This window comes from Mustela putorius, unplaced genomic scaffold (assembly GCF_011764305.1).
Source record: "Mustela putorius furo isolate JIRA1106 unplaced genomic scaffold, ASM1176430v1.1 tig00000224_pilon_pilon_pilon, whole genome shotgun sequence".
Classification (NCBI taxonomy): Eukaryota; Metazoa; Chordata; class Mammalia; order Carnivora; family Mustelidae; genus Mustela; species Mustela putorius.
The window spans coordinates 25,466,482-25,491,418 of record NW_025421321.1 but is presented as its reverse complement, the minus strand read 5'-3'; the positions used below and the strand labels follow the sequence as shown (position 1 = coordinate 25,491,418).

The window sequence follows — 24,937 nt, the reverse complement described above, 5'->3', positions numbered from 1 at the left end:
TTAATTTAAGAACAGAAATGATTAAAGATGCTATTTTGAAGGTCTTGGCTGATGCATAGGAACTATTCCTTGGGTATTTTCAGGAAGAAAAGAAGTCTATATGCCTATCTCATTAAATTACACCTCTGCTATTGTGATAGGTTAGGTTTTCTTGCCAGAAATTGATGTTGGGTAGTAGGAAGTCAATTTGAGAACTAGTTATTCCCAGACTAAGAGGACAAATCCTGAACTGTAAGCCAGAAAATAACCCACCTCTAATAGAAAGAGGGCTTCATATCAATCCTCAGGGCCGATTAGGGTCCATAAAGCTATGCAATTCTTCAAAGGTCATCTGTATCTTCCTGCTGGTTGAAATAACTACCACCCTCGCAAACATTAGAAAATTACCATTTCCAACTCTTGGTGACAATTTTTCAAAAAAGATAAATCCTTTTTTTCAAAAAGAAAGAAAATTACTGTAATTCAACAGGATAAGAGATCATTTTTAAATAGAAGAGCCCATACTGTCCCTCGGGAGCTGTGTTTGTGGTCATGCAGGCATACACAGTAATTTCTGTAGATGTTTGCTATACTGTCCACCCATTCAGGCACTGTAGGAGCTTTTAGAAATGCCCTTGGCAAGGGCTTCATCACAGTGGAGTCAAATCAGAATGACTGGGCCTGGGGCCTAGGCATCACTATTTAAGAGCTGCCCAGCAGATTCTAATGTGCCGTTGGAGGTGAGAATCAGGAGTCCAACAGGAAGGCTGTGGATGGAGTGACAGAGAAACTGGCCGGAGCTGGAGTCCGAGCAAGAGCTGGGTGGGCCATTGTAAGGATGTGGGGTTTTACTGTGAATGACTTGAAAAGCATGGGGAGAGTTTTAATTAGAGGGGTAACAGGACTTGTTTATTAGGTCACATAGATCAAAGAGGATTTTCTCAGAACTTCATAATTTATACACTCTAAGGAAAAATATTTGTTGTGGGTTCCAAATAACTTCCTCAAAATTAAACTTCAGGAACATAGACCATGGGATATGCAGGTTCCTATCAAGAGGAGAGCTGGGATAAAAACAAAACAAAACAAAAAACTGTTTCTGAATTAGAAGCCCCAAATCCTTTTGGTGCCTGATTAGCTCTGTTACTGTTTTAAGAAAAAAACTGATCACGTATTTTTTTTTAGCCACATATAACCTGACTTAAAAAAAACAAAGCAAAACAAAAACTTAAAAATTCTACAACTGCACCCTGGGGTAATTAGCATCAAAATAAGGGAAGGCTTTGGCATCTGTGTCAGTGAGACATTTGGTATATTGTTGTTAGTTGGGGTTGGTGTATGACCTTCCAAATGAAAAGAGTACAACATGGTTCTCAGCCTTTTCGTAGGGAGGCTCTGTCTTGTTCATTATCAAAGACCTTGTTAGGGCTCCTGGGAGGGAAGTCCTTCCCTATGTCGCCAGCACCTACAGTGTGGCCCTTGTTACCCTTTCACTACCTATGCCTTGAAGACTACCTACATCAAAAAGTAGCCAACCCCTTTCCCAGAGGGAGAGAGCAAGCAGGCCGAGCTTATTGCTGGTCTGCTGTTCCACACCTTAGATATGTGCTCAATTTGGGATCCTGAGCTATTGCACTAAACCTGAACTCTATTCCTGCTCAGTGTAGTTGACCATGATCTCTTCATCCTCCAGCCTGCGTATTCTTGTCTGAGCACAGATTCTAACTCACTGAGGCTCGAAGCATTGCTTAAGTCAGACCTCAGCTCCATGCCCAGATCTGGCTTTGCCCGTAGGAGCCACAGGGACCCTGTGCCTCCTACAGCCTTAGTTATTTGGGATCCCATGCAAAGGACATCCCAAGACTCCTTCTTTAGATCTTGCCTGATTCTTCCCTGACCATATGTCCCAGTATGTACTGCCCACCAACCTGTGTTGCCCCAAACTTGTACTGAGTGTTCTTTAAGCATCTCTGGCTTCCTCACCAGGTACAGACTGCCAGCCCCAAGCTATCCCAACACCACCAGAATGACAGCAGTCTGGAGGTCTTGTGATTTCCCCACCGATTTCCTGGCTTTCCATACTGCCAGGACTGTCCCCACACGAGCAAAGCTCTCCTCCTGAGCTCATTGCCCTGAACAACTCTTGACTGAGCTTTCTTAGTGCTAGAAATCAACATTTCAGTCCCTGCTCAAAAAGCGAGGCAGTATCATTAGACTGTTAGCGATGTTGGCTCAGGAGGCTGACCGAACGTTTCAGTTGCTGCAGGAACTGTGAGGAAGCCCAACTTGACAGGAGGTTTTATTTATTCCATTACTGAGAACAAGTTAGCTAGATTAACCACCCTTCTACCTTCAAAGGGTTTTATTGTCCTCTGCATCTGAATGTATGTAGCAAGGAATGTGGGCAGACTCAAATCAGCTAGTAAAAGTTCCATCAGCCACCAAGAAGGCCCCTGAAGTCACAGACAAAGTCAGAGCAGCCAGAGGCATCCTAGCAGCACCCCCATACAACCTACAAAGTGGCCCTAGTCTCACAGTGTCTGTCCTCTATGTATATCCAGATTAGAACTTTCTGTGTCCCTCCCCAGGCTGGACTCCTGGAGGATAAACAGTTAATTGAATGCCCAGAAAGGCCATCTTTGTCTTCCTTTGCCAAATACTACTCTTAAGTAAATGATTAATTAATTTAAAAAATCAAAGCTGAAACAACAACAAAACAAAACAAAATGAAAAAGGCTTCTGTGTCCAGTGATGATTGCGAGGTCTCAGGAAGTCTACAGCTGCCCATCCTATCCAAGCCAGAGCTGTCTTCCATTAAGGTGGAGCAAGGTTAAAGAAATCTTTCCTGGTTACAGACTCAATCCGATATCATCTGGAGCCCCTCAAGATCAGTCGTCTTGCCAGGTTACTGTCTAGTCTATTCTTCCAAGTTATCTTTGAAGTCCAAACTTCTCCTTACACACACACTTTCTTTTGGGGGGTTATGGCATTATTTAATACACAGTCTCAAAAGCTGTCACACACACGTGCATCTCATACTCCACTAGAAGTGAACATGATGGTCTGGAAGGAGTAAGAATGGAGAAGGTTCCAAGCTCAGTCAACATACTTGACCAAGAAACCCTGGTTTCAAGTAATCCCCATAATATACAGCTACTTTTCATGTTTCATTCAACAAGTAGTTAAAACCAGTTGAGGTACCAGGTTTTGTATGGGAATGCAGTGGTAAACAAACCATCTCTATCCTGGTAGAATAGTTGGTTTTAAGCCAAACATGTAAATATCACCGTTGAAAATATAGACAATTAAATGCTATGAGCAAAAGATGGGGAGATCTCATCTAGACAGAAGGTGAGGTCATGATTTAAAGAATGGATAGAAGTTGTGGGAACAGCACGGTGAATCTTGGGAGAAGGGAAGGGTTTGACCAACTCTGGAAACAGATAACTTCTCCCATGTGGATGTCTGACATTCTTTTCAGTTGGTATTGACATACCAGGAGGATCTCTCCAGCAAAACCCTTGGGAGACACTAGAAAAAATGACCCTCTACTTTTTAGTTCTGTCATAGACTCTCTTTTAAAGAGATGCCCTTAGCCTATACAATGCCCCAAAGATTACTGAGTTGTCTTTCCTTACTATCATTTTTCCCTGTCTACAGGCAAACTAACTCTATTTCCAAGCTCAAATAATCCAGAGAACTAAAGAGTTTTTATTCTATGATTTTTCTGGGGTGAAAGGAAATGAAAACAGGAAATATGTCATCTAAAGAGCAACATTCCTGAACTCTAATAATTATTAGGACTTCAACTTCTGTAGGTGCTTCACTCTGGCCCTTTTCCCTTTTAAATCATCACACTCACTTTATCACAGTCCTGGTTAAGGTCATTTGGTTCCAATAGCCCATAAAGCCTTGGGCCAGGCTAGAACAGTTGTTCTCAAATTATAGTCTCTGAGCTATATCACCAGGGAACTTGTTAAAAATGCTAATTCTTGGGCCCCATCCCAAATCTATTAAAGTAGAAACTCTGTGTATCCCAGCAGTCTTTTAACAAGTCTTTAGACAATTCTGCTGCATGCTCAAGTTTGATAACCACTGGCCTATTTTGGAACTTTTACCCACTTTCATGAATCCCTCTTTTCCCACCTAATTCCTTGTAGCAGTTTGCAATTAAAGATGATATTCCCATAGTCAACTATCCCAGCCACCATGTCCCAGTCCCAAGGGTTTACAAAGCTTGTTGCAATTCTATACTAGGTACTCCAAGTAGCCCATAGAAGGCTAGAATCATGATCTGTGGACAAACAGACTTCTGTTACTTTGAATAAATGACATTACATAAAGATCATACTGTGTATGTGCAACAATCAAATCTTGAGGGACCAAGTCCTGTTCTTCACTTATTTTTATCTCCTTATCACATTCCTTCTAGCTCACAAATGACACAGTACCAACTAATTTCCCAGTTACTGCAGGAGGTGTTAACTTCCTTCCCTAATCTGCCAAATCTACCTGCAAAAACCAAACCTATACCCAAGAGGGAGCATGAGATCTACAAGGAAATATCATGATGGGCTGACTTTTCAGGTCCTTCTGGGGTTTCTTCTCCAACAGAGGTCTTCAGGTTCCCCAGGACTATTCTGTTTACAAGTCCTTTAGTTTTACTTAAATACTCTCTATGAAAAGCATATAAACCTTAAGGAAATACCTGTTAAACAATAGAGATGATATATTTGATCATAGGTAAGAACTCTAGAAAGAGAATAAATAATAAGCTGAATTATTTTAAAGTATTCCAAAATTTCGTCATTGGTAGAATTAAAATATGGTGAAACCTTAACTCTCAGGTCTACTTTGTATTCAGATAAATGAAGACAGACAGACAAAAATCAATGGACTTTCTAGTCTCCATTCCATGGTCTCTTCTTTTCCACTTTTTCGTTTCTTCTTTTCTACTTCCAAATCCCTTATCCAGTCATTTCCAACCCTTCTTGTCCAAGATAGCCCTGTAAACCAAAAATTCCATTAGGTAGAAGGGTAGATTTTCTAAGTAATACTAGAGCCCTTCATTCATTCTATATTTGGTGGAATTTTAGAGACTAATAGAATTTTCTGGTGAGATCATCAAAAACTGACCTGCAAAATGATCAATATGGTAGGAAGCCAGTGACATTCTTTGAGTTGTACATCTGACCACTATGTTCTTCTTGGTGTCCTATGCCTCTTATATCTACTAATTCTAATTCTAACCTAATCATTTCAGTGAGCTAGAATTCTAGAAAAACTTAAAAACATGATAAACTTATCTTGTTTATGATTTATCCTAATGTGCATACGATTTATCCTAATCAGTGAATCTCAAATTAAATGCTTACCGGGTTGTTTCATTCAAATCTACCTTAAGATTTTAACATTTTAAAAATTATCATTAAAAAATAGGGAAAAATGGCTTAAGGAAAGCTATTTTTAAAATATCCTCTCTAAAACATACTTACCCACACTTGTTTGCTATGAAATATATGATTAGACTATAATAGTATTATACACATCATGTTCACAATGTCTCTCAAAATATGGTGAAACCTTAATGTTCAGGTCTACATGGTATTCAGATAAATACAGACAGACACACAGTTAAATTCCCAGTCTCATTAGTGGGAAATAACTCATAAGTGTGATGTTGGATCGATTTTACCACATGACAGGATTACTTAGTTGCAAATTTTATATGTAGGAACAAAGTTGTTGCATTTGGAGATAAAACCTTATATAATTATTACAGAGTTTTTGATGTCGCAGATACTGCATCAGGAACTGATTGGATAAGAATGGGTCACCATCAGTTCCTAATGCATTGCCTTCAGCATCTAAACAAGCCTCAGTGAACACTTCATGTTAGATGTGCTAGGATGTGTTTATGGTTATACAGTAAAAGAAGCGCTCTTAATTTAACCATGAAGAGAATGTTTCTAGAAGATATGGTCCCCAAATGCTAAAACACCTATCATTAGCCTACACTTTTACAAATTTACCACTGAAACCAAAGAAGTCAATCTAGTCCTATGTTTGTGCCTATAACACACTGGTACTTTCCTTGCTAAATATAATACTAAACAAAGCAAACTAAAGTTGCTGATCATTTTTAGAACTTGGGAAAAATTAATAGACAATTTTTGGATTTTCCTTATCTTCATTTTTTTGTTTCTTTTTTAACTTAAGGGCTTACAGGGGTTAAATAGGTATTGCTATATGAATAGGGATTATTTCCCACCATTACTGCTAAAATAAATATTATAAGAAAAAAAGACTACAAAGTAATTACTATAAAAGACAGCCTATTAGTTAAATTCTACTTTCAGCTAACCCAAAGTCATTTGTACTTCCAGCATTTTCTAGTTGAAGGGTCCAGGCATTTTGACAAGCTAGATCATTTTACTTCGCTTACTAATTGACTTATCAAACATTTGCTGAACACCTATTGTATGGAAGCTACTATCCTAGGCATTTGTGATATAGGAGTGATAGAACTGAGCAAAATCACTACCCTAATGTCACTTACATACTAGTGAAGTGAGTAGTCTAACAATTGATTTATGATATTCTGTGTGAAATCAAAAGTTTCCAGAAGAATAACAGTCTTAAAATACACAGGCTTTATCATGGATCGAACAATATTGTATACAAGCAACAATACAACTTCTGTGGATACATTCCTGTTAAATAAATTTCATAAGCAATCTAATGTTATTTACCATATACTATAGGTTATATATAAATATGTAATATAAATGTGTGTGTGTGTGTGTGTGTGTGTGTGTATAATATACTTCATACACTCAGCTGAATATGTTCCCCAAAGGGAGAAAAAGTTACTTTGCAGGATCTCTGAATCATTCCTATAGGTAATGTGAGGCATAAATTTAATATTTATTAAATTTAAAAACAATCCAAATATGGCCATACAACCCAGTACCAGTGGAGTGGTACAATAAAAGGAACATAGACTAATGACCATAAGGAATTATAAAATAATCCCTAATTCTAGTCATATCTGACAAAGAACTTTAAAGGAAGAGAAATTCATAAGCTTCAGCAGTACTTCTAGGAATCGCCTCTCTTATTCTTAATGCTCCCACAAATTGCTCTGGAGCCTCTGAATCTCAATTCTCCAACAGTTGCCAATTGCAAGACCCCAGCCCTCCTGGCTTTTTGTATCTTCTTTCCCCTCCTTTCCTCCATCTCCTGGGTTCTCCCTCTGCCTCCCCTTTTCACCCTGCCATCTCCCACTTCCCTCTCACTCTCAAGACCCTACAGAGCAAGATCCCTGGATTCTCTTCCAGTTCCTTCCATTCTTCCTTGCTTGTCATACCCAGCTACTCCATTCCCTACCACTCACATAGTTAGCTCTCTCACTTCAAGTCTCTTCAAGAACACCTTCCCCAGCTACTGTATTTAAAATAGCACCCTAGGGGCCTCTGGCTGGCTAAGCTGGAAGAACATGTGACTTTTGATCTCGGGGTTGTGAGTTTGAGCCCCACATTTAGTGTACAGATTACTTAAATAAATAAATAAATTTAAAAACAATAAGATAGCACCTCTCATTTCCAGCAGGCTCTATCCTCATACCCAGTTTGATTTTTCTTCATAGTATCTATCACTACTTGATATCTGGTGTACTTTGTTTGTTTGTTTGGATTTTTTTAATTCTCTGTTTTCCTTATCAGAATGTAGATAGCTTGAGGACTGGGCCTGTGTAGTATTCAGTGTGGTATCTCTAGAATCTAGATTTCCCGGCATATAGTGGACTTAGTAATTATTTGAATAAATGATGTTTTTGTACAGGAAATCATCATTTTAATTCTTCTTTACAGAATAATAATGTATACTTAAATATGAAATTTTAGAAAGACTCTTGATTAGGTCTTCAGGCTTTTCTCTATCCCCAGTCTCTCCTTGCGTAGGGGAGGCTGGGAGGTTTTAGAATTAAGTCTTATATCTTTAAATACTATCCATATGCTAATGAATCACATATTCATATCTCTAGTCCTAATAGTTCCCTGAGCTCCAGACCAATATATACAACTCTTGGACTGATTGGATAGAATGGGATCCTTGGAGTTGGAATAGGGACAGATGAGAAGTCCCTGATGAACCTGGGGATATTGAACTTCTAAATTCTGAGACAGTTGCTAGTGAAAGTGGTCTCTCCACCTCCTCCCTCATCCTTCTGACTAGAGGGGATTAACCCTTTACTGCTTGAGAAAACTGCAATGATCTCTACTGTGGTAGTATCCATGCAAGACAATGCTGAGTCTCCTCAGGAGCTCCCCACACCCACCCTCTTTGATTCTAGAGTTGTAAGAAGACACAGTCCCAGCACTCAGCAGTCCCTTAAAGGTGAGGTACAATGTGTCCCATCAGGATGTATCTATACTCCAGAAGAACTACTTGAGTTCTCTAACTTCTATGGACAAATCCAGAGAATAGTTATGAGAATGGATTATAAGAGTGTAGAATAATGTTTTAAGGAACATAAAGTTGAATCAGGCCAACTTTATTGATATGAATTCACTAAATAGAGATTTCAATTTAATATTACAGAATGGATAGTTAGAAAGGGCCCTAAAAGTTTGGTTGGTTGGCTAAAACATGCACCAAAAAGTGGTCTACAATGGCTGAGTTAGAAATGACAGACTTATCTTGGTTTAATGTAAAGGAAGGGTTAAAAGACTTAGGGAGATTGGAATGTTAGAGTGGATTTGTCATTTAAGACCTACTCACCTACCCTGGGAGGGTACAGAAGACCTATAAATTCATGAGGGAACCCTAGATCCTTGAAGAGCTCTTCTCATTATATCAGATCTTATAGTGGGAACTGCTGTCACTGCACTGGGAGGACCTAAATATGAGGAGAATAATTGGATCCTGGGTGATGGCAGCTGCCAAAGGCAAGGTAGGCATAGTTCCCATAAGGGACAGCAGATTCAGAGGGGCAATCAGAATAGTCTAACTCATGTAGAGCATGGTATTGGCTAATCAATCATGGTGTCTCTATAAATAAAATACTTAGGAAGCCTACTAAATTCTTATCTGTATAAGCAGAAAAGTTCTAGGTCAAGGGAACAAAAGTCTAATCTGAACCATAAAAAAAGACTACTCTCAATCAATTCCCACATTTGAGCCAGTTTACAGACCCAGAACTGCTTAAGTGAAGGGAAGCTGGATCCGCTTGAGGAAGGACCCTAGTCCATTGTCAAAATTTAATATTTTTTATCTTTCTCCCAACCATTCCCAAAGAGGCCTACAGCCTTTTAGCAGGGTAACTATGCACTGGGGAAAGGAAATAATCAGACCTTTGAAGACTACAGATATTGGCTCTAAACTAACACTAATTCCAAAAGAACCAAAATGTTACTGTGGTCCACAAATCAGAGTTGGGGTTTATAGAAGTCAGGTGTTCCAAGGAGTTTTTGCTCAGGTCTGTCTCACAGTGGGCCCACCTGTGGTTAGTTCTCATTTTTCAGAATACAGAATTAGAGTAGATATACTCAGAAACAGGCAGAATTCTCACACTGGTTCCCTGATCATAACTGGCTACCATGGTAGGAAAAGTTAGTAGTAGCCATTAGAAATATATCTACCAAGGGGTTCCTGGGTGGCTCAGTTGGTTAGGCATCTGACTCTTGATTTCAGCCCAAGTCATGATCTCAGCATTGTGAGATGAGCCCTGCATCTGGCTCTATGCTTAAAATTCTCTCTCTTCCTCTCCTTCCACCACCCCCTTTAGAAAAAAAAAGAAAGAACCATATCTATCTAGGAAAAATAGTGAACCAAAAGCAATGGCTCACACCTTGAGGAATTAAAGTGATTAGTGCCTTCATGAAGGATCTAATAGAAGCCAAGAGTGGTGATTCCTACCACATCCCCATTCATCCTGCCAATGTGGCCTTTGCAAAAGATAAAAGGATCTAGAATAATGATTGGATTGTTGTAAGCTTAATCAAGTTGTACCAGATGTGGTTTCATTGCTTGAGAAAATTAGCATATCCCTCAGTACCTAGTATGCAGATACTGATATGGCAAATGCTTTTTTCTCCATACCTGTCAATGAGAACCACCAGAAACACTTTTCTTTCAGTTTACTTCACTGTCCTACCTCAGAGGTATATCAACTGTCCAGTCCTATGACATATTTAGTTCACAGAAATTTAGATCCCCTTTACCTCCACAAGATATCAGACTGGTTCATTCATTACATTGAAGATATTATGTTGATATCTACTAAATGAATGATTACCTAGTAAATGAAAAGTATCAAGTGCTCTAGCCTATTTGGTAAGATATTAGCTAGTCAGAAGGTAGAAAATGAATCTGAAGAAAATTCAAGGGCCTTTTACCTCAGTGAAATTTCTAGGTATTCACTGATCTAGAGCACAACAAAAAAGTTCTTCTAAGGTGAAGGACTTGTATCTGGGCCCTCTTAAAACCAATGCAGAGACACAATTCCTAGTGGGCCTCTTTGTATTTTGGAGTCAACACATCCTCTTTTGGATGTGGTACCCAAGCCCACTTACCAAGTAATCGAATAAGCTGCTCATTTTGAGTAGGGACCAGAACAAGAGAAGGCTCTGTAATAGGACAAGCCCATTGTGCAAGCTCTTCTCCCACTTGGGCCATATGGTTCACAGATCCAATGGTGCCTGAAGTGTCAGTGGCAGATAAGTATGTTGTTTGGAGCCTTTGGCATATCCCTATAAGTGAGTCACAGTGCAGGCCTTTGGGACTTTGGTTCAAAGCCCTACCAAGCTCCCCAAATAACTATTCTCCTTCGAGTAATAGATCTTGGCCTGCGATTGGACCTTGGTAGAAACTGACGCTCTACCATGGATGACTAAGTTACCACGTGACCTGAGATAACTCATGAAAACTGAGTGTTAATCTGATCCAGCAGCCATAAAGTTGGACATGCTCAATAGCACTCTGTTATCAAACATAAAAGGTATATATATATATGTGATCTGGCCTAAGCAGGCCCTAAAGGCACAAGCAAATTATATGAAGTGGCCCAAATGCCCATGGTCCCCCTTCCTGCTACAGACTTTTCTCTCCTGCATAGCCTTATGGAGAGTTCCTATAACCAGTTAACAGGGGACAAAAAGACTCAGGTCCGGTTTACAGATTATTATGTATGATATGCACGCATCACCCAAAAGTGGACCATTGTAACACTGCAGTCTGGGACATTTCGAAGGATAGCAAGGAAGGGAAATCTTCCCAGTGGTCAGAACCTGACTGTTCACTTTGCTTGGAAGAAGAAAAGGCCAGAAATATAAATATATTGGTTCATCATCTGTGGCCAATGATTTGGATGGATGGTCAAGGATTTGGAAGGAATATTAGAAAATTGGTAGCCGAGAAATTTGGGGAAGAGGTATGAGAATAGACCTATCTGAATGGGCAAAAAAACCATGAAACATTTGTGTCGCATATGAATATTCACCAAAGGGTGACCTCAGCAGAGGAGGATTTTAATAATCAAGTGGATAAGATACCCATTCTGTAGATACCAGTCAACCTCTTTCTCCAGCCACTCTCATTATCACCCAACAGGCTCATAAACAAAGTAGCCATGGTGTAAAGGATGGAGGGTTTGCATGGGCTCGGCAATATGGATTTCTTTTTTTTTTTTTTTTTTAAGATTTTATTTATTTATTTGAGAGAGAGAGAGAGAGGGAGAAGCAGGCTCCCCACTGAGCAGAGAGCCTGATGTGGGGCCTAGGTTCCAGGACCCTAGGATCATGACCTGAGCTGAAGGCAGAGGCTTTAACCCACTGAGCCACCCAGGCACCCCATGCGATATGGATTTCTATTGATCATGGCCAGCCTCGCTACTGCTGATTACCCAATCTGCCAGCAGTATAATGCCACTGAGCTCTAAGTATGTCACTATTCCTTAGAGTGATCAACCAGCATCTGGTGACAGATTGATTATATTGGATTATTACCATTGTGAAAGGAGCAGCTTTCTCTTCCTGCTGGAATAGACATTTACTCTGGATATAGATTTGTGGTCCCCGCATGCATAGCGTCTGCCAAAACTACCATCTATGGGGGCTTAGAATGCTTTATTCACCATCATGTTACCCCACACAGCATTTTTTCTGAGAAAGGGACTCATTTCACAGAAAAAGAAGTATAGCAATGGACCCATGCTCATGGAATTAAGTGGTTTACTATGTTCCACACAATCCCAAAGTGGTTTTCCTGACAGAATGGTGCAATGACCTTTTGAAGATTCAGTTACCTCAGCTGGTAATACCATGTAAGACTGGAGCAAGGCTCTCCAGAAGGCTGTATGCACTCTAAATCAGCATCCATATATGGTCTTGTTTCTCCCATAGCCAGGATTCTCCAGTCCAGGAATCAAGGGGTGGAAATGGGAGTGGTAGCACTCACTATCACCCCTAGCAACCCACTAGCAGAAGTTTTGTTTCCTGTTCCCATGACCTTATGCTCTGCTGGCCTAGAGGTCTTTGTTCCAAAGGGAGGAATGCTTCCATCAAGAGACACAACAATGATTTCCATTGAATTGGAAGTGAAGACTGTTGCCCAGCCACTTGAACTTCTCTTGCCTCTGTATCAAGAGGCGAGGAAGAGAATTATGGGGCTGGCTGGAGTGATTGATCAAGGAGAAATTGGGTTGCTACTCCACAATGAAGGAAAGGAAGAATATATCTGGAATACAAGATATCCCTTCCTATGTCTTTTAGAATTACCGCACCCCAAGTTAATGGAAAACTACAACAATGATCTAGGCAAGACTATCAATGTCTCAGACCCTTTAGGTAAGAAGGTTTAGGTCATTCCACCAGGTAAAGAACCATGACCAGCTGAGGTGCTTCTTGAAGGCAGAAAAATACAGAATGGGTGGTAGAAGAAGGTAGTTATAAATATGAGCTTAACCACATAATCAGTTATAGAAATGAACATAGCAATTGTCATGAGAATTTCCTCCTTATTTTCTTATGAGTATGTTTGTGTATGTGTATTCACATATACATATATGCTTTCTATTTACAAAATACACATATATTTTTGTTTTCTCTTTTGTTCCTTTATCATGTAACATAAGAAGTATTGCTAATTTTACATCGTAACACCCAAGTTATAGGATATCAAGAAGAGTAAACTTTACTCAAAGGCCTACTTCTTCTGGGGAAGGAGTTTGTGCTTTTTGGGTTATATGCAGGATAGCTCTGTCATGTTAGATGAAATGATAACCTTGTTATTGTATTTATCTGGAGATTTAATATGGTTTAAGGAGATGCTCATGGGTGGCCACACTGACAAAGGGTGAACTGTGATAGTTTTCTGTGTCAACTTGACTGGGCTACAGAATGCCTACTTACTGGTTAAGAGAGAAGACTCTAGAGTCAGAATGCTCCACTACTTACTGAGTGTGATTTGGCAAGTGGCTTGACTTCTTGTGCCTCAGTTTTCCCATCTGCAAAATGTAAATGATAACCTCATGAGGAGGTTATGAAGATAAGAGAAGAATATGTATTTAAGCACTTAAGACAGTGTGTGGGATAAAATAAGGACTCAAATGTTAGCCATTAGCATAATAATCATTCATTTATTACTATTGCTGTGTGTTTATGTGTTTCTCAAATACATTCTCTCCCTAGATAGCTGGAGTAATTGTTAAAAACACAGGGGGCATGACTTGGACTTATTGTGGTAATAATTTTGCAATATATACAAATATTAAATCATTACATTTAACACTAATACATGTGTCAATTATACCTCAATTTTTAAAATGCAGAATATAATTCAAGTATATGTAATGATGTCATTGCCCTGGGCTATCTAGAGATGAGGCTTGACTACAACTTAGAGAAGCTCCATACACATATGAACAATAGATACTCTGAAAACGAGGAAAGCACATGACTCCCTTGCCCGAAATCCTCAATTTCCCATTAAATTTGCAATATAATAAAAACTGTTTATTGCTGCCTACTGTCTGCCTTCTCCATTTTATGCCATACAATTTGCTCCCTATATTTAGGAGTCAAGGTTCCAGTAGGAACCTGATAGATACTCTGAAGGGTAATTGAAGGGACTTCACAAAGGCCTATAGAGGGTTAGAGAACCCAGAGACTTTGAAGGATCCAAGGACTTTTAACTAGCAATAGTGGAGAGCCCATACCATATCTAGTCCTGAAGGGACAAAAGTAGAGTGAGTGGTCACCAGAAACGGAACCCTAAGAAAAGAGCCACTAACAGGAAGGGGGGGTGCCTTCAGGTAGAGAGAAAAAGCCACTATCAAATCCTAGATAGCATGGTTGGGTATGGGAGTGTAGTTAAAAATAATCTAACTTCTTTCTTCCTCCTGAATTTTGAGTTCCATCTAGCGTCTCCTGTTGGCTAAACTCACCTGGATGCCAAAAGGCAAAAGAACTCATAGAATCTGAGCGGTAAACCTACTGGCACACAGAAGAGTAGAAAGTATATATAGAAAGGTAAATGCTAAATTTCCAGTACAATTCATCACTTTTGTTCCTCAACATCATTTCCTGTCCTTTATCTGGATGAAAAACTCAGGTACCTATCATAGTTGCCGCAAAACTTCCTGTAATCATTATATTGATGCTGAGTCTGATGTTAATTCAGTTTACACCTACCTCAAACCTAAATTGTAAAGTTAGTCACCACCAGTACTCTTCAAAAGAGGTAGCAGAAAAAAGGAAGGAAAGGAAACAAGTTTTGTTCAAATATAGTTCTGTTAAGCTGAGCACTAAGTTTTCTTGGGGCTTTTTAAACCACTGCACCAACATGCACTTCTTTGTACTGTCCAAGGTTATTGGCCTCAATTACCAAGGGAAAATTGTGTGGCTGCTACACAATTAGCGGCAAGGAAGACTATGTCTGGAACATAGGGGATTCGCTGTAACACACCACAGTACTCCCAAGCACAGAAACACTGGTCAGTAGAGATAGCGGTGATGCAATAAAGACAAGATCACCAAGGCCTTGTGTCCTGTAGGCACCAACATTTGATTCACACCACTGATAAAAATTCCTGACCAGCCAAGGTTCTGGCAGAGGGTAAGGACTAGAACTGATGTTATGATTATCAACATAGGCCTATGACCAGTTATAGAAACCAGAACTGCAGCAACCTTCAATTTCACAGAATTATCACTTGGTTCCCTGGTGGAAGTGGATATGAAGAAGTGTATACTTTATTGGATCTTAGGATCTCTGATCCCAGCCCAAGGCTTGAAGGAGAAGAAATAATTCCTTAAGCAGAATATTAAGTAAAATGGTAAGAGAGGCAACTCTCATCCCCATTCCTCAAACATGAAGAGTGCAGTGCCCAGTGGATTAAACAACCTGTTCTAGAATGTTCTTTCTTCAATCTTTACACAGCCTGCTTCTTATTTCCAGACTCAGGTCAAATGTGAACTCTTCAAAGAGTTCTTCCATGACCTCCTGTTGTGTAAAATAATGCATTCTTCCCACTTTTACACACACATTTGCTCTATGGTAGATTTTATTTCCTTCTTAGCACTCTGAAATTATTTGTATCCCCTTGTTGATTCTATTTCTTCTTCACTCCAAGAAGCCTGTGACTTTATCTTATTTCTTTAATACCTAGAACAGTGCCCGGTACATAGAAGATATTCCAAAAATACTTTTGAATAACATAAGGACTGATAGCCTCTAAGAACGTAAGGCAAGAGGGAACCACATGCCAAAGTTCAAGTGTAAGCCAGAAGATTCCTGGAGAAGGAGTACTTTCACTACAAGGAGAAACTCAAAAGTATATTTCTAGAACTAATGTTCTAAGACATTATTTGTACTCTATCTTAAGTGATAATGATGGCATATGGAATCAGAAGAGAAATATTTAAGTAACGCTTGAATTTAATTATGGGGACAAAAAAATATGCATTTGGGGGAGAAAGAGCACCAGATGTGACCCATGTTGGCTCTAGTGTAGCCTCTCTTTAAAAGAAGGAAAATGCAGTTTAGAACATGTAGTGTGATAAGGACTTGCTTGCATTAGAAGAACTGTGAAGAAATTTGTGAGGTCCATGGGAAGGACTGTGTCCTACTCCTCTATATCATGCCATCACTTAGCAAAGCTCCTGGCCATAAGAATGGAAGGTAGAAGAGTTTGAGAAACTTTGTGAAATGCTTTTGTATCCACATCACAGAAGTGAAGTCAGGCCACACCCAGCAACTAAGTGCACCCGTGGAAAATGCACCATCTGAGGTACCTCTCATTTCCTTAGGAGGAGAATGACAAAGCACAACGCTGTAACTTCTCATTCATTTGACTAAACAGTCCCAATCTCATTCTGCTTATTGGGACCAGAGACATAGAGCAGACGTGTCTGTTCCCCATTATTAACTCACTGAACTGGACGTAGGAATAATTTGGGAATGGGGACCATGGCCCATATCACATCAATCACAGTTTATAAAACAACAACACAGACACACACAAGTACCTGAGTCTATAAATCATAGGCCCTCCGAGAACCCACATGACATCCCATGTGCTGGATGGTATTTCTGAAAGCTCTGAGAAAGCTGAAAATCATACACAGGCAATCACGTCCCTGCTGAATATACATCTGAGGAACTGTGCATGCATTGTTTACTCCATCAACTTTATGGAATAAATCACACAAAACAAATTAGTTTCAGATGGTAGGATATGAATAGCTGATGTACAGTATAAAGGAAAGTGAACTCCCACTTTTGACCCAACTACTTCCCATCTCAAGCATCTCAGAATCCAGATGAAATTCATTTTTGAAAACGTAATGGAGATCAGAAAGTTAATAATTGGTGAGGATTACAGATTTCAAAAAAAATTTATGAGTCTTGTTAACTCATTATGTTGTCTCATGATTTTTAGTTATTGTATGAGAAACCATAGGTAATACTGAACCCATCTTCTCTCCTTTCCTTTATTATGCATAATAATCAAAAATAAATCTCTTTATGGGGCATCTGGGTGGCTCAGTCAGTTAAGCATCCAACTCCTGATTTGGGCTCAGGTCATGGTCTCAGTGTTGTGAGATCGAGCCTCAAGTTGAGCTCCGTGTGGAACCTGCTTAAGATTCTCTCTCCCTTTCCCTTGGCCCTTGCCCCTGCTCGCACTCACTCTTCTCTCTCTCTCTCTCTCTCTCTCTAAAAACAAATAAACAAATTAATCTCTCTGTGACATTTCCTACCTGTACAGAAATTCCATAATAGATATGACTCAACACACACTTAAATACCTCACTGCATACCATACTGGGACAATTTTTTATATTCCTAGAAGAGGCATAATATCTTCCCACTCCCACCACCAGTCTTTTTTCTTTTTAACTAGCACTGTAAAATTAACTTATTTTAATGTATACTTCTATGAATTTTTCTACATATATAGAGACATGGAACCACCACTGGTGATCGGAACAATTCTATCACCCTCCAAATTCCCTGGTGCTACTAATTTATAAACTACTGGCAGTCCACTGATCTGTCCTCTGTCACTATGGTTTTATCTTTTCAAGAACGTCATATAATTTTTGTTATGTAACATGTCACTCATCAGAAATTCTTTTGAGATTCATCCAAATTGTTCCTTTTCTTGACAATTTACTCCTTTTTGCTGCAGAGGAGTATTTCGTTGTATGACTGTATCACAGTTTGTTTATCCATTCGCTCACTGAAGGATATTTCAGTTACTCCCAGTTTGGGCAGTTATGAATACAACTTCTAGAAGCATCCAAGTACAAGATTTCTCTTGGGTAAATACCCAAGATTAGAATTATTGAGTCACATGGTACATATATGCTTGACTTAATAAGAAACTGCCCAACTTTTTCAATAATGGCTATACACAATGTCTTTTCTCATAAGTAAAATAATAAAAACTATTAAAGGTGACCCCCAACTAGCTTGTTCATTTATGTCTATGAATTTTACTACATATACAGGTGATTCCAACAGTATTATTCACCATGATAAAATATTGTCCTTAAAAAATCCGAAGCATCTGTCATCTTTTCTTTTCACTTTTAAAACTTCAATCATATTTTTAATACTTTGACATGATGTTTTAATCAAAATTAGATGCTTGAAAACTGTAGCAATGTAAAGCCTGAGGAATCTACTTATAAACGAGGAAATTTTAATGAGAGAAGGAGAACTGAGGAAAGTTTTCATCACAGCTAAGTTTGAGCAATTTAACCCAATGTCATATGCATGAAGTCCAATTTTCAATTCACAAAGAAGACTCCCCCTCCCTTCCTCCAAAAACTTCCACCCTAGGCTAATTACAAAAGAAGAAAATGGAATATGAGCTCCAGCCAGAAAAGATTCACAGCTGCCACTCTTTAGTTGCTACTTTAATGGAAAACACATGTGCAAGATACCACCCAGGAGACAACTGCGCTCTGACAAAAGGACCGTCACCAGAAAATGAGCCACATGAGAAGACTTATTCTCTTGGATAGGTTGAACCCAGAAAGAAGGTTGATAGTCTTGTTATTCTTATATAAATATGTGCTGGTCCAAAGATGAAATGCTGGGATAGGATTTAATCTGTGGCAACAAAGTTGAAAGGCAATGATAAGATTTAGTCTTTCACACTTCTCACCTCACCCACATACCCTGCAATCGGTTTATCATCAGATTTGAGGAGTTTTTGGCGAAGTTAACATGAGGAGAAATCCTGCAAAGGAATTGGAAGCAAGGGCATAATGATGAATGCAATTAATAAATAATACCATTTATACTCATTGGTTCCTCTTATTACAGGTAGACAGCACTGTTGCAAGTGCTGTACACATAGTAATACAGATATATATCTATATTACTGTGTGTAAATTAGAAAGATAGATACATATCTAATTAGGGAGATAGATCCATATCTATCTCCCTAATTTTTCAGGGTAGGGATTATGTCCACTGCATTAGGTTAGGTTGCCATAACAAAATACATTAAATGGCTTAAATAACAAGAATCTCACAGTTCTGAAAAAGAATGAGGTCAAGGTGCCAGCCATTAGATTCTTGATGAGGACTCTCTTTCTGGTTTTCAGATGGCCACCTTCTTGCTATGTCCTCACAGGTGGAGAAGAGAGAGAGAGAGAGGAAGCAAGCTCTCTGGTCTCATAAGACTAATCCCATCATGAGGTCCCCACCCTCATGACTTCTCCTAATTATCTTCTAAGCCCTATCTCTAAATTTCATCACATTGGGGCTATGGCTTCAACATATGGATTTTGGGGGAATACAATTGAGACCATACCATCCACTTTACAAATAAATGACATTTTGAGAAGTTATGGAGTTTACAATGGATCATTCAGTGAGCAATCAGTCAACCCTTGAACTTGAATCCATGGCTGTCCAACTCCAGGGAATAATATCTACTATTTATTCACTGCCCAGTAAGTGCTGGCTTACTCTACACAATATCTCTGATTTTCATAGAAAATCTTGAAAGTCATTACTCTTCCCATTTAGAGATATGGAAACTCTGGCCCAACTGAAACCTTCTGAACCTTATTTATTACACATAACACATCCTAGCAGTTCTTAAAGTATAGTTCTCAGACCAGCATCATTGTCATATTTATGTGGAAACAAAATAGAAACGCAAATTCTTAGACCAAACAGAAAACCTACTCAATCAGAAATCCTGGGAGTGGTGTCCACAATGTGTGTTTTAACATCCCTTCTAGGTGATTCTGGGCCATACTGAAGTTGAAAACCATTTATTCCATAAATTTATTAGAAGAGTTAATACATTCAAAACTCAATAATAGGTGGTATATCTGAGATTCAAATACAAGTCCCTTTGGTGCTAAAGCCTGTGGCCTTTTGCTAAACTATACTGCACCATCCCAACATTACCAAAGGAAGACCCTGAAGATAGAACATATTTTAAGTAAAGTGTGGCTATAGAGCATAATTCTGAATTCTGCTTTGCCACCATAATGCTAATCAGTTCTCCTACCTACAATAATGTGATATGGGGAAATGTCTAAAATATAGCCCCTGGGAATTGATAATGATGCATTCCACTGATCAAAAAACACCTTATGGTATGAACTAGGAAACAAAGCTTTGTGAAATTTTAATTTGAGCCTGTCAATTTTTTATCCCATCTAGTGAAAATGAAAAATAACCTAGTATAGAGAAAAAGTGTAGAACAAAGTTACTTGTTCAACAAAGCAAATTTCACCCCTTTGATTTATTTTTAAAAGTCATGTTTAATTCATCTAATCAACCACTGCTTTATCCCCATCGAATTACTATATAGTTACACCATTTTTCCCTGTAAGGAACAAGACTATTTTGAAAGTCTGGGTAATTTACAGTAAGATATAAAAGTCTGACTATACCAGACATGGCTAATTTTCAGAGAGTGGTGAATAAAGGTACTTGTTCTCACACCAAGGGCCTTTTAAAATCATTTGTAAAGTCAGAGCATTTTGAAACAAGCTATTTCTAATACAAATATGATCACCTACACCTATGATCAATATCAGCTCTAACAGATATTATTATATTAAAAATATTAATGAGCATTGCTAGCCACTGCTGTGTTTTACAGGTAGTAAAGCTCATTTGATCATCACAAACATGTGAAGCTAGCTCTCAACTTATTCCCATTTCACAGGTGAGGGAATTGGGAGGGAGAGAGGTTTAGTAACTTGCCAGATTAAGCCCATTAAAGAGCATTTGAGGGACATTCATTCAGACATGGATGCTTCACTCAGGATGGAGGGGCTCCGTGTTGCTCTGCATCTGGATTAGCTCCAAAGGCCCATCTGTGAGGCCGCCTGACCCCTGGGGTGGGAAAGTGTGGCCTTCGTAGCCCTGGCACTCCATCTGGACAGAGTGAAGAAGAGCTGCCGTGTGACGGTGCAGGAGATCTGACAGTTCCTTCACTCTCATGAGAGATCAAAGTGATCAAGGGACAGAATGGGAACCACAGTTCTATTGGCCTGCTTGTTTTCCATTTGATTCTTGAAAACAGACCTATTAATCATTTAGTTTGTGGTTTTTGTAATTTTACTGACTTCTAACTCATTTGAGTCAATGAGGCAAGGATTAGCATGGTCTGTGGATATTCAAACCTCTCGTATGGAAGAGAAATTGAAATCCTTTAAAAACACATTACCAGCCAGCAGAAAGATGTTCGTGTTTTCCTGCTTCAGAGTTACAGATGGATGTGACTTAAGTCCTAATTGGGAAAGACTTCATGTGTTTTATAATAGCAGATACCCTTTTAAGTAAACTTCCCATACTTTTTTATTCCATCTACCAAAAACAAAAGCAGTTTTCAGCAGAGCGTGTGGAGGTGAAAAGGGCTTTCCGAAGATACTGTTGTGATTTTTTTTATTCTGTCCTGATTTGGGAAGTTCATGGAGCCCAAGTTCATTGTGTGCAGCTGACAGGAAGTTTGCTTGATGGCTTTTGCCTTTCACATCCCTGCTCTCTTTATCTAAACAGACAGATATTCCACTTTCTTTTCTTCCTCCCTACTTCCTTCCCTTCACAACACTTCCACTCTGCCCTCCACTCTGATTTTATTCACTGACACCAGAAGGATCCCTGCTGGAAAGGGAGGTAAAAGTTCTTTAACGTCCAGGGGCTTTTGGTGCAGTAATTAATTAATCATTTGTCACCACAGGTCGAGTTCAGACTCTTCAAAACTCCGTGGGTTGAGATCTTCCTATTTTGAGTCCCTCTTTCTTTCTTTGTACACCTTTGAGCTCATTGAATATACTGGCAGCTCCATAGAGAGGGAAGACCTAGTCCTTGCCCTTAAGGAGCTCATGCTTGCCTGGGGGAGAGGTGGGTGGGTTTATGGGTAACAACAGTCCCCCTAGTTCATCTGGACCCAAGCAGATTCATTTAGAAGGCAATTTCTCTTAGAACGCTTTATGAAGAATTTCAAGCCAGGCATCCGGTTCACAAATCTCCTTGGGTCAAGAAGAATGGTAAGCTCTCTGATATAAAATGATGAGCTTTAGAATCAGATCCACTTAAATCCAAATCCCAGCTCTGCCTTGGACAAGCCACTGAATCTCACAGAGTTTCAGTTCTTGGTATTATAAAATGGGAATGAAATTCATCTCAAGAGTCTGCATGAAGATTAAATGAGAAAATGTCATACAAAGTACCTGGCATAACTCCGAGTACACAATAAAGGCTTGTTTCCCTTTTCATTTTTCCTCCTCTCTTCCCAGACCTCACAGGAAGAGGGGTGTGGCCTCCTTAATGAGAGGACATGAAAGAAGTACTAATAATATTAAACACTTCAATATCACCTGCTACATCCAAGGCATCATTCTAAGCACTTACACATTTTAACTCATTTGATTCTTTCCCCCAAACCCTCTGAGATATGCACTATCATCTCCATTTCATAGATAAGGAAACTCAGGCTCAGAGATGCTAAGTAACCTGCCAAGGTCACACACACTGTGATTCATGCCTGGTGTATCTAGCTCTTAACCATCATGCTGTCAGGAAGCAGATCATGAGAAAGGAGCTAAAGGCCTCTGCAATCTGAGTATACAACCTGGTAGTCCTCAGGTAATGGGCTCTGTATGGTTGGCAGTATTTTAACAGTCAGGAGAGTCCACATTAGAGCCTACCCTTATGACTTCTCTCAAAAAGGTTTGGAAGATCTTGGGGTGCCTGGGTGGCTCAGTCAGTTGAACAGCCCACTCTTGATTCCAGCGCAGGTCGTGATCTCAGGATCATGGGATTAACCCCATGATGGGCTCTGTGCTCAGAGCAGAGTCTACTTGTCCCTCTCCCTCCCCCTGCTTTCTCTCTCTCTCTCTCAAATAAATAAACTCTTTTTTAAACAAAAATTGGAAAATTTGGCAATATGCAGCCCACGTCCTGGTAGCAATAAGCCAAGGACTCATGACTGCTCTCTAGACTAAACATGTGTTCTCCTATTCGGCACAGTCACCAGTGTTCACACTGGTATTAGGTAGCCTCTTCTTCACTTCTGACCTGCACATGTATTTGAACTTGTGATCCAGAATGAGGCAGTGCTCTAAATAGAGCCTTGTCCATAAAGACACAGGAACTATGTTCAATATGTTTGAATGACATGAAGGAACAAATGAATGCAGGAAAGAAGTCTGAGCAAAAAACAGTCAACAACTACATTAAAATCACAACCACTTATGTATGGTGGACCAGCTTTTAAGCCATATGTGCAAGATTTGTAAACCCCTGCCGTTCATCTCCACATTTCCACACCTAAACAAAAAGCAAAAAATGCAGGTTTCCTTTTAGGCCATGAGGTGAAGAACCATTTGCTTTCAATGTTAAAAACATAACTTGATAAGATAGTTTAAATTTTTAGGTACTACTTAATTCAAGCAACAACTTCTAAACCATCTTTTTCTTCTTTTAGCTCTTAGGCTTTGGTGATTTGCATGATCTTGGAGAACTGACAGATATATAGCAAAACTCTCCTAGAAACCTGGAAAATATGGGAAGGGGAAGTCATGGAACCTTCTCTGTATAAGTCTGTGAGTGAAGAGGAATCACTTCAATTTACAAGGAAAAAAATGGAGACCAAAAAGTTATCTAAGACCACACAGCCAACTGACCCAGCATATTCTGAACACATAGTCTGTGTTCTAAGACTTCATATCACCTTCCTCAGAGCCTATCAACCTAAAAATCCTGTTTAAAGCAGTGCTCTACAAATGGCATCACCATTTGTACCAAAATGATATCACACACCCTGTATTTAACTTCCTTACAGATATATCTTTGTCCAAGAGGGAGTTCTAATATTACTCACCAATGACCCTGTCTTTGTAACATCTGAATTGTTTTTTTTCTTACCTTCTCAATTTTATTAGACCCAGTTTTATTAAACTGAGATCAGAATAAACTCAACTTTTTACCAGTTTATAATCATTTTATTTTATTATGAACCTGCAGTAATGCTTATTGTATTTACAGATCACTAAGTGAAATTTTAAAAACCATTTTCCTCCTCTAATCTCTCCTATCCTGCTTTCTTAGAAGTACACAAAGCATTTCAACCACTCCCAAATTCCCTCTTGATACCCTTAATGATTCTGAAATATTTTGTTATTCCCCAAACACCGCCCTAAAGACAAATCATTGGACTCCAGGATCTTTACACTGCCAAGTTGAGTAGAGTTCAAATGTTCTATCTAACCAGACTCTAACTTAACAAAGACACATATAGTAGATGATGTGTAAGATATTCCGAAAATACCAAGGCAACAGGAAAAAAAAAAAAAAAAAACCTCTGTCATGAAGAGTTCCTCTCAGAATGTCTTGTAATCTGAAATAATTATCTCTATCAGGACACTGTAACCTGGTCATAGTACATATGTGTATATCCTTACAAAAAATAACATAAGGCAACTTTGATTTTAGTAATGTGTAGCTTAAGATTTCTCACATCCAAAACAATTAGTATTTCAAAACTTATGGTAATTTCTCTAAACATCAGAGCATTCACAAGGACTTCAAGAGGGAAAAAAAATAAATAAAATAATCTTACCCTGATAAAATAAAAATTTTAAATAAAATTATGAATCACTTAAAATACAATCTTGCTTTTTAATTAACCATTCCACAGTATGGCATAAATGTGAAACCAGGACACAGAAAAGGCATTTTCCAAAAAGATACAGAACCTATTAGAAGTTCCTTCTATGTTAAAAAAAACAAACAAACAAACAAACAAAGGCCCATGAAAGAATAGTTTTCAGAATGACCAAAGCATAACCAAGCACCTCTTCCATTAGAAGCTTCACCAAAAGGCACATTTTTTTCCTTACCTTGAACTTTTTATTCCAGAACCAGTCCTTTCTCAAGTTCACTAGGAATTGTGGTAAGCTTTGAGCCCATCTCA

The 24,937-nt window shown here is 39.0% G+C and overlaps 1 long non-coding RNA gene across 1 annotated transcript in view; it reads left to right on the top strand.

Moving 5' to 3' along the window:
• LOC101671541 overlaps positions 1-24,582 on the top strand; it is a 62,703-nt gene extending 38,121 nt beyond the window's left edge. Inside the window, exon 4 of the long non-coding RNA XR_001177494.2 lies at positions 23,450-24,582. This is a non-coding gene — a long non-coding RNA (uncharacterized LOC101671541). The remainder of the gene's footprint in view (positions 1-23,449) is intronic.
• The last annotated feature ends 355 nt before the right edge of the window (positions 24,583-24,937 follow it).